An 11,825-nucleotide genomic window follows, 5' to 3' on the forward strand; every position below is an offset into this window, starting at 1 on the left:
CGCTTATGCAGAGATGAAATTTTTACCTTTAAAGTTAATAATAAAATGTTTTAGCATCCACTGAAGACGTTTTCGATAACTGATACAATACAACGCAACGTTTCGCTATACTTTGAAGGGTGTGATGCCTCCGTATGTTTGGTAAAACTCAATCACAGGCATATCATTTTCGTTCCTTGATTTATTCGCTTAAGTTATCCATTTAGCTCTGTAAGCTCTCAGAATTGTAAATATTACCTTACATAGCAAACAAGCATCATATATAGGGTTAAATATGCCTGACGAATAGACTTTCTCTCTCTCTCTCTCTCTCTCTCTCTCTCTCTCTCTCTCTCTCTCTCTCTCTCTCTCTCTCTCTCTCTCTCTCTCTCTCTCTCTCTCTCTCATTAGTACCCCTATAGTGATAAAAGAAGTCACTGAGCTGAAAGGTACATATATGAATAACACAACCCACCCATCGCGAGGGAACATAAAAAGTCTCGTATATGATGTGAATTCATGTCGATGTTCTTAAAAGTGGTCTGTCTGGATACGTATCGGCCGTTCATACGATTTCTCGTCTCGTTAATGAGTTCTGCCAGTTGTAACATCTACTAATGCTGATGTATCAAAACATCATCAAATACCACAGTATCTCAATTCATAGGTACTATTTATCCAATAGAAGTTTTCTTAACTCCTTTGTGCTTAACTCCCTGTTGACATAAAAATATCTGACGAAAGAACATCCTGACGCCCACAGGATACAACTTATAGGAGTTGAAACATGTGTTAGTTCTCAAGCAGAATAGTTCTTTCCATTCCTGGAACTCTTTTTGAGATTTTACATTAGTTCTAAGTTTAACGAAGTTATCCTCTTGCTGAATTTCGACATTGCGAAATCTATGGTCATCGAAATGAAGTGCATCAACTTGTAAGCACATCTTAGAGTACTGGATGACTTAGATTTTCCTGCGTGGTGAGTTGGTTGTTGTTTATGTACCTCTCGGCTCGCTGACTTCTTTCGTCACTACACATGTGTATGATAATGAGAAAACTCCTCATATTCTAGCTCTCTCTTCTCAGAAGAGAGAGCGAAAAAAAAAGCCTATTTGTCATATTTAAAGCAATATATGCTGTTTGTATGCTACGTAAGGTAATATTTACAATTTTGAGAGCTTACAGAGCTAAATAGATAGCTTATGCAAATAAATCAAGGAATGAAAATAATATGCCCGTGAAAGTTTTACCAGACACACCCTTCAAAGTATAGCGAAACGTTGCGTTGTATTGCATCGGTTATCGAAAACGTGTTCAATAGATGCTAAAGTATTATATTATTAACTTTGAAGGTAAAAATTTCATCTATGCATAAAAAAGAAATAGTGTTTACTGACGTGAGCAGCTGGCAACATTTGGTCAGGCTCAAGTCGCTCGCTGATTGGCTCTAATTTTTTCCTGTGTATATTATATTCTTCCAGACTTGGGGAAAATGCGGCCGGTAGGGCGTGGCAAGGGAATTCCCAGGTGTCACCATTATCACCATCTACTTTCTCCAATCTCGTTCAACCTACGTAACCTCTGCCTCTGCTTTTCTTTCACTCTGTATAAATAAATGGAATAAAAAGAGAAGGCGGTGTAGTATTCTCTGACTAACCAAGACACGGATGGAGAGGTAAACCAGAGATGTTCATTACTGCTGTTTATTATTGTATACACAAGCGAGCGGAGATGAGTCGAGCGGTGCGTATGTCCCGGAGTTTCGGTGCTGACTGGGGAGTCCTCGGCTGAACATCCGGCCCGTGACCTCACACCGTCCAGCTAGGGTCAGGTCACTGCACCCAAGATGTATTAGACTAAGAGGTGAACGCATTTCGGCATTATTGGAACCGCTGACGTCACCATGTGTATTGTTTACGTCTAGTGTTGTGGTGGTGTGTTCACGTGTGGCAGATTTTATCAGCAATTGTGTACTTTTCACGGGCTTTTGTATTATAATATTAATAGTTAAATGGGTAAAGCAAGAGTGTGCGCTGTATTTGGATGTACACCTGGTAAGGACAGCAACCTAAGATACCATAAATTCCCATCTAATGATAACCTTGCTAGACAGTGGATCCATAAGTGTTTCCGTTCAGACCATATTAATATTAAGTATGCTGTGGTTTGTGAACGACATTTTAGTTCAGCCCAGATTGAACGAAATCTGAAGTACGAGCTTTTAAATTTGCCAGTTCCACGAACTGTGAGAAATTTAAAACAGGATGCAATTCCTGATCAGAATCTGCCATCACGAGGACACAGATGCCAGGGAATCGGCCATCCACCAGCATTTAAAGGTAAGAAACTGTGTATTTTGTAAGTGGTGGTGGTGTTTGTAGTAAATAAGTGGTGGTGGTGGTAATACTAGGTTCTAGTAAAGTAAGTGGTGGTGGTTCTAGTCTAATACATCTTGGTTCTAGTGAAGAATGTGGTATGGTAGTGGTTCTAGTAAAGTAAGTGGTATGTGCTATGCTTGTGAAACGATCACAGTAGATGCTGGTGAAGCTAATACTAAGTTGGAGGTGCAAATATTGTAAGTATGTGGTGGTAGTTTAAATTAAAACATATGGTAGAGGTGGTGGCATATCCCCATATTTTCTTGCAAATCACTAAGAAACGTAAAATACAGTTAGTGGCATTATATCTACTAAACTTAGTAACCAAGATGCTAAAAGATAACCACCCAAATAAAAGAAATATGCGGAACACCTATATTCCACAATTAAAATCTGTCCTATAAAAAAGTTGGTTGACATACTGACGTCACGATTCTGGGTTTTAAAAGCCTCCCGCGCTACGTCAATGATTTCAAGACTGAAATGCGTTCACCTCTTAGTCTAATACATCTTGACTGCACCTGGCCCGGCTTAGAAGGGGATCGGCGTAGTGCGTGGAATCCCCGGGTCGTGCCCCATCTAGCCCAGCTGTTCTCAGGTAGTTCCACACCTGGGCCGGATTAGCGTGGTGGTAGTAGTAGTAGTAGTAGTAGTAGTAGTAGTAGTAGTAGTAGTAGTAGTAGTAGTTGTTGTAGTAGTAGTAGTAGCAATAGTAGTAGTAGTAGCAGTAGCAGTAGTAGTACTAGTAGTAGTAGTAGTAGTAGTAGTAGCAGTAGTACTGTGGTTCACTACAGCGGCATGACGTCATAAAAGTGAAGCCGACGCACTATTGGTCCGCTGCTGCCCCTACGCCCCCTTACACCCAAAGCATTACCAGCTACCCTTTGAAAATACATGGGAACGTCCGAGCTACGTTTCTTATTTTCAGTCTTATGTCTATGTTTCGAGGCCACCTACAATATATATGACCTTAAAAGACTCGTAATAAACATGAAACATGGTAGGCTTGGGTGAGAAATGAGAAGCTGTTTTTGGGGCAAACTTAGGCTGGACTAGGTCATGTACACATGTGAATATACATGTGCATATAGATGTACATGTGCATTTTGGTAAAGGAAAAACAAATTGTATAACAGATGAAAGTTGGCCTGAAGGTTGATTTTTCTTTGTAGTCTATACCAATTACTTAACACAAATCATCTCAAATACTCTCTCTCTCTCTCTCTCTCTCTCTCTCTCTCTCTCTCTCTCTCTCTCTCTCTCTCTCTCTCTCTCTCTCTCTCTCTCTCTCTCTCTCTCTCTCTCTCTCTCTCTCTCTCTCTCTCTCTCTCTCTCTCTCTCTCTCTCTCTCTCTCTCTCTCTCTCTCTCTCTCTCTCTCTCTCTCTCTCTCTTTTTACAGCTATTATTTAGAATGATGTGTGATTTCATGTCACTGTGCATTGGGAAAGCGTCTATCAATGAAATTTTACTTTACCTTTTGTTCCTTGCCATGTAATAAACGAGAAAAAACAATCTTTTTACCATAATTTCTCCTGGAAACGTCTGATGTATTCATTTCAATATTGTAGCTATTTGGTATTAACACCATTAATAATAGGTCTACATGACATATTTAGGAAACTATAAATTGGTTTACACAAGTCAAACCATCAGTTCTTTTTTAGTTTTCCTCTAGTAATGAAAAAAAAAAATGGCAATTTCCCATTGCTTAACACAGGAGAGGGCAATGTTTTCGGTGTAAGTTGCGATCGTAAGCTCCGCCTACAGCCTCATAAGCTCCACCCATTGGCTTCATTTATTTTAGTACGACGGGATAGGCGCGTGCCGTCTTCTTATAATCTAACATCCTTGGTATGTGCTCTTCCAGACTTGGGAAAAATGCCTAACGGCCATTTCTCGATGCGGCAAGTTTAGTAGCTTGGAGCTTGAAGCACGGAAAGAGTGGTAGTGAGAGGGCAGCATTTCCTTTAATCAACGTACACCTCCTCCACTGTTAACGTGAGACTGAGTGAGCAGCTGATCGCCAGAGCACGCCGAGTGGGGAGCTCACCGCCAAAATGCCTTTGGTCAAGGGTGTCCCACGGCGCTCCGTAGCCCCGCCCAATTTTACCACATATGGGAGTTCTGGTGAAGCACTCGGGTTATTCCTGGGCATTATGTTTACAGATTAGTTACTAGACAGCAAAGAAAAGAAGATACAAAAAGTTGTCCTGCTATTATAATGTTGATAAAGTAATTGTAAATATCAGGATTTTTAGTCTTTATTTTTAGGAAATTTCACACACACACACACACACACACACACACACACACACACACACACACACACACAGAGGGTGTCGCTCATTCCACTCTTCAGTGGAGGGGAAGCCAGTGGCCGAAGCCTGTTTGGTGGGCGGAGTTATACAAGTCAACCCAAAACACTGAGTAGAGTGTGTGTAAATCCTTCGTAAAGTTCACTTAATTCATCCATATATCATGAAACTACTAAATTGTAATATAATTGAACAGATACAGCATGACTTGCACCTACAAGTTTAAGAGAAAAAAAAATTTCCATCTTTTATTGTTTACATTATGAAAAGTAAATGTTTACTCACGACTCCTTACCAAACATCATCTGTAAATCTTGCACATTTATCATCTATACTGAACTCTACTAAACTTTTCATCCCTGACGCCGATATAGCATTATATGATATACCAGGAAACAAAACTTACACAGAAAAGAAGAAAAAAAATGTGGATGGCGAGATACAACTCGAGATAGGTTTTCTTAACATTCATAATAATTTCGATTATGCAATACTACTATTAGTTAATGTTAGCACAGGCAGAAGAACAGGGCACAAGAGACAATTAAATTTCAAGTAGCACAGATAGACTATAATATGCCTAACATTTACTTCATGTGGCCTCAAAATGTCTCAGCAAATTTCGCTCACAATGGTCGCCCCCTCCGAGTAAATTCCTCCAAGCTCGCCCACTCCCTTACTATTTTAAGAGAAGCAACGCCCATTGCAATAACCAAACAATCAAGCAGATCAAGCATCACAAATATCACTACCACAAGGAAAAAGTTTTTACAAACAAAGGATCCCACACCTGTAAATCACAAATTGCTTATGTATTATGCTAATATGCTACCTACAGCAGCCACTAGTGTGTGTGTGTGTGTGTGTGTGTGTGTGTGTGTGTGTGTGTGTGTGTGTGTGTGTGTGTGTGTGTGTGTGTGTGTGTGTGTGTGTGTGTGTGTGTGTGTGTGTGTGTGTAGTTACTATAAGCCAGCTTCACACGTGCCAATTTGCGACTGAAATTTTACATACGTAGAGTTTCCGACTCATCCCTTCTAGTCGGAGTGTCAGACGTTGCGCCTGGAAAGTATCGACTTATTGGCACCTTGGCGGGAAGTGAATGTAAACAAACAGCTACCCGCCAAAATGTCTTCTTCCAGTGACGATGCTGAAGCAGTGGTTGCTCTTCTTTTGGAAAAGAATTTTCTTTGTTTTAGTTTTAATTAGGGTTCTAAGTGAAAGCAGTTCTAATTCTACCATGCACACGTCATTATTTGTTACCTTCCTTACACCCAATGATTGCTTTATGCACCACTTGTGCTGTTTTTCTATGGGCTTCATATCAGCGTGTAGCCACGATTCACATCCATGCAACAACGAAGTTGTGACAGCCGCATCGAACACTTTTCTTTTAACAGAGAATGGTATATCGTTATTTGTATTTACAAATTATATGAATTTAAAAATATAACACATCTTGTTGACATGAAGATTTACAGCTGTTGAGAGTAATCCATCATCAGTGAAAGGGCTTCCTAAATACATACAGTTATCACAGTAATCTATTCTGCTATCATTACATGTTAATATTGCCTCTCGATCTTCATTGTTACCATTCGGAACCATCCTCCTCCTCCTCCTCCTCCTCCTCCTCCTCCTCCTCCTCCTCCTCCTCCTCCTCCTCCTCCTCCTCCTCCTCCTCCTCCTATAACTCAGCAGTGCATTCCTCTTCCACCTCCTCCTCCTCCTATTTTCTTGTTCTTTTCTCTCTCTCTCTTTCTGCTCCATCACTAATTTTCTATCCTCTAAGGGTGTAAGTAATGAAGGGCTATTTGTAGGAGGTGTACAATTAAGCTCAGACCAGTGAGTAACATGTAGCGGGCTTAAACTTACCGCTGTCATGCAAAGAGGCACCGGCGGGACTTACTAATCAGTCTCCCTCTCTCTCTCTCTCTCTAGCCAGCACAGTTTCTCTCTCTTGTGTTATTCATGTTCTTTTAAACTCGTATGTTCTATGTTGATCTGCATTTTTAACTTCCTACTTATTTTACTTAATTTTTATTTATTTATTTATTTATTTATACCACTTTTGTTAAATCGTCGATTTCTTTTGTTATCTTTATCTTAATTACGTCCTTTAAAATTCACTGATTGTTGTTATTTTATTTTTTTATCAGAGAGAGAGAGAGAGAGAGAGAGAGAGAGAGAGAGAGCTAAACATGGCAGACATAGTTTTTCGTCATCACTTCCGTTTCTATTGCGTCCTGTGAAAGGTCATTCAGCAAGCTAAAACTTATTAAGTTCTACCTGAGGAGCACTATGGGGCAAGCCCGCCTCCAAAGTCTGGCTCTTATGAGCATTGAGAAGGAAGTTCTCGATTGTGTTAATTTTGACGAAGTCATTGATAACTTTGCTGCTGCTAAAACACGAAAAATGGACATGGGATAGAGACTGTGTTCTTCGACTCAGTATATATGTGATTTATGTGAGCAATATATTTTTTTTTATTTTGTGTTATAGTTTGTGGATTTGTGTTGAATTTGTGGTATAGCAGGGCTATATTTTGTGATTTTTCTATTCTGTGAAAAAAAAGTGGATCTGTTGTCTTTATGAATTTATGCATGAATCTAGCTAGAATGGGGAGGGGATGGGTGAGAAAAGAAGGAGCGAGGGGAACGCCATTCAGGACCTTTGCCCCATGGGCGCCACAATCCCGTGATACGGCACTGGACAAGAGTCATAAGAATTAAGAGCAGAGAAAGCGTTGGACTCGCTGCTGTTGTGTTGCATTCCTTTACATTTACACAAAGAATTAAACTTCACAAGTGCTGCCCAGCGTATACTCCACCAAGGAGCCCCGGGGAACTGGCCGGAGTGGTGGGTGGCCGGCGCGGCGGGGAGGCTGTGGTGCTGCATGACAAGGGAAGTTACAGAGTTATGAGTGGTGGTGGGTTTCGGCCAGACCAATGTTTCACTGGATATTAGGCGCTTTCATGATAATTTACTATAATAAGGTGACTATTGCAGATGTTACCCCCACCCCCGAACACTCACTCACACACACACACACACACACGCCCGGTAGCTCAGTGGTTAGAGCGCTGGCTTCACAAGCCAGAGGACCGGGGTTCGATTCCCCGGCCGGGTGGAGATATTTGGGTGTGTCTCCTTTCACATGTAGCCCCTGTTCACCTAGCAGTGAGTAGGTATGGGATGTAAATCGAGGAGTTGTGACCTTGTTGTCCCGGTGTGTGGTGTGTGCCTGGTCTCAGGCCTATCCGAAGATCGGAAATAATGAGCTCTGAGCTCGTTCCGTAGGGTAACGTCTGGCTGTCTCGTCAGAGACTGCAGCAAATCATACAGTGAAACACACACACACACACACACACACACACACACACGGGCTAGCCTTGCTTGGCGCCGCTTTTGCCTGCCTGTGCCTGCCATTGGAAACCTGTTAATATTAAAGAGATTGACTTGAGATGGGTAGAATGATGAATTACATAAGACTTACATATACTTTCTCTATTTCCATTCTTTTTAGATGGAATGTTATGTGAGAGGCTGGCTAAAACTTACTTTGAAGAAATATGCAATCCACCAAATACCGAATATCCAGATCCGAACGAACTATTCACGTAAGTTACCATTCCTGTGTTAGATGAACTGATCAGGCCAGTCGAGATAGAAGCCTAAAGTCTAACAAAGCCAGTGGCCTGGATGGCTTACCACCAGCCTTGCTTAAGTGACTTCCTGCTGGATGGGTTGTTTTCATTGCTATCTTATTTAATACATTGTTTATGACTGGTTCTTACCCTACTGGTTGGACAAATGCAAAAATGTTCACACTTTTCAAACGTGGATCTGAATTAGCACCTAGTAATTATACACCTATAAACATGATCAATAGCCTGGCCAAGGTATACGGCATAGTTTTGTGTGCCCGACTTAGTCAGTGGTTCGTGCCGCACCGCGAGCAGGCTGGCAGCCAGGTGGGGCGGGGCTGCACTGAACATTTACTCACACTCAGATTATTGATGGATTTTGCAAGGCGAAAGAAATATAAATTGTTTGTAATATTTATTGATTTTAGCCGTGCATATGACTGTGTACAAAGGATAAATTTATTTACAAGTCTGAAACAGATGGGGTGTGGGGCGACTATGTTGTTAGCTTTATCCGCTATGTATAAGTATACAAATAGGAACTGCTTTATTTGCTACTACTGTGGGAGTACGACGAGCCTCCCCCACATGATGTGTGCTCTTTGTCATGTATGTCAACGCAATGATACAGATGATAAAGGAAGACTGCCTTCACAGACGGCTTTCTCTCATGGTTACATTTGTTAGCATATATATGGTGGACGACACCGTACTGGTGTCTACAACTAGAGAAGGAATGTTAAGAAAAATTAGTATCTTGTATGATTTTTGTAGGTCACGTGGCATGGTAATCAACAGTAATAAGACAAGGTTTATGGTTGTGAATGCTTTCCTTTCTACAAGTGCAAATCATCAGAGAGTATCGAACCAGTGACGAAACGCTTCATGTCACCACTTCACCAATCGAGTCACAACGATCGCCACTGGCCGGGTAGAGTCTGGCTAACCTTGACTGTCAGGACGTGTTATTTATTCATACGTTAACAGACTTTTTTTTTTATTTTCTTTCTATTTTAGTGGAGATATGGTGCGTTGGAGGATGAAGGAAAGGAACTCAATGCACTGCTTCATACATTATCCATTGCCAGTTTACCCACGCCAAGGTGAAGGGAAGGTAGTGGAAGGTGATGACCCTTGACAGAATCTTCCTTTTGTCAAGCTAATATCATTTTAAGTAATTTTTGCCTGCCAGTATGAGGCTATCAAATCGTGTCATTATAAACGTGACCAAGAATACAGAAAAACCTTTGGAGGGGGGGTTTCTGCAAATCCCGCCGGCGTGGCATTTTCTTTCATATCCCGCGGCCCGCCCCCGTTAGATTGTTGACTGGGGGACGAAAATGGCGCCCCCCTAGGTGTGGCGCTCCGGGGCAATCGCCTCCCCCCCTGTCCCCCCCTTTGATACGGCCCTGCTCTTGTCACTAACTCACTGTTCTTACAGCATGGTCTTCTCATTAACTCGCTGTTCCTCTTCTCACTTCTTACTTGCACACTGCTTACTACTCATTTACTGACTATTACTGACTTGGTACTGGCTACTTCCCGTGTGACTGATCCGTGTTGACCCAGGCTCAGTACTTCCTTTTATACAATATCTGTCACATCTACCGTAAAAAAAAAGGCACCAATACTGGTGTCAAGATGCCGGTATTGGTGGCAAGATACCAGTAAAAAGAATATTTTCTTCCTGGAATAATTTGTACCTTCACCTGTAGCAATATTTGCAGAAACCGGCGTTAATTAACTGTGTGGAGTAGACAGTGTACGATGGTGTGGCGGCGTGTATCTCTTTGTCGGGCTTCACTAAATAGCCTCTTCAGTACTGGGATGCTTTTTTACCTTGGGTTTGGGTGTGATTAAACGATTTTATTCATATCATGAAGTATTTATGGAAGGTCTAAAGGTGGCAGATGAGAGTCGTCACTATCTTAATCCCCACAGAAGTTTCTGAAGCTGTACCAAATCGCCAAATAATTACCAGAATGAATATGAAAACGCGTCATTGTGCTGAAGGGGTTAGCCAAGAGCAAGGTTAGAATCAACCTCCTCGACCTACCAAGTTTCTTTATACAACGACGAATTGTTTCATTATTTTTGTGGTCATTTTTTTAACGGAGTTTTTTTTTGTTTGTTTTTGTTTATCTATTATTATTATTTTTGTTTTACTGAGAAGATATGATAGAATTTAGTCTGGTTGCGTTTTGTTGATTGGCATTACAGTCTTTTCGTAGCTCCCGTTGGGTCCTTTATGAGCTTCTGAAAATATGAGGATTTCCTTGAAAATTTCGTTGTTATTACTGGGCTAGGTAAACTTTTTTTTTTAATACTTTGTGCATTAGTTAGAAAAGAAAAAGCATGGCAAGTCAGAAAATGTAGGTAGTGTATTTCTGTCTGGACTGGACGTCTTTCTTTTCGTTATTTTCAAAATTAAGTAAAGTTTTACTTGAATATACGTGCCGAGATGGACTGCCCTCCCTTCCAGGCTTCCACTCCAGACCAAGGAGGTTAGATTTAAGTTGACTGGTGGCGGTCAGCCGATCATTCTGAATGGGTCTCGAACAAGGAGATCAGTGAATCATTCAACCTTCTTGTTCCCGACCGGCGACCCATTCAGTGACCGGCAGAGCGACCGCTACCGCCACTAGAACAGACAGAGACGGTATCTTCTCTGCTTCCCAGCGTCCCTTTCTCAAAAATTTCGCCAATCTACAAAGTGTAACGGCAATTTCAAGGTATTTCACTGACTCAGAAGCGTATATTGTAGTAGGAGGAAGAGAAAGGAAGGAGGAATGAAAGGGAAAGAGGAGTGGATTGTTCTAGTAGTAGTAGTAGTAGTAGGAAGAGGAGAAAGTGAGGAATGAAGGAGGAAAAGGAGGAAAGAAAGAAGAATAGGAGGCAGGAGGACTTTGGGAGAGTGGTAGTATTATTGGAAGGGAATGAGGAATGAAGGATTATTACAGCTTTGTGGGTCGATTCTGATCAACGGGAAGGAGGAGGGGGGACTAGAGCAAGTTTGACGTCAAGAGAGAGAGAGAGAGAATGTTAACGAGTAGTAAGGGGATGATTCTCTCTCTCTCTCTCTCTCTCTCTCTCTCTCTCTCGGTGACCAATAGCGTGGCTCCATATGTGACGTCAAATCAGCTGGCAGCTGGGTGGAGGCTGGCACTGTCCCCGAGAAACCGTCCCGCGCGTTCGCCTCGATTCCCCATTCCCCCTTCCCCCCTCACAGCTCCTCCACCCAGCGGATTTGACGTCACATCAAATGAGAAATATATGGTATATAATTTTGTTTTTGCATTGGAGTTCCTTGAGACGTGATGTATTTGAAGGGTTACGCAAGGGTAAAAAGGTTGAGAAACGCTGCCTTATTTGTTACCATACTCTGTCTCTGTCTCTCTCTCTCTCTCTCTCTCTCTCTCTCTCTCTCTCCTATTCATTTTCATATTATCTCTCTCCTTATTCGTTATCTCTCTCTCTCTCTCTCTCTCTCTCTCTCTCTCTCTCTCTC

This window comes from Portunus trituberculatus, chromosome 48 (genome assembly GCF_017591435.1).
Source record: "Portunus trituberculatus isolate SZX2019 chromosome 48, ASM1759143v1, whole genome shotgun sequence".
Lineage (NCBI taxonomy): Eukaryota > Metazoa > Arthropoda > Malacostraca > Decapoda > Portunidae > Portunus > Portunus trituberculatus.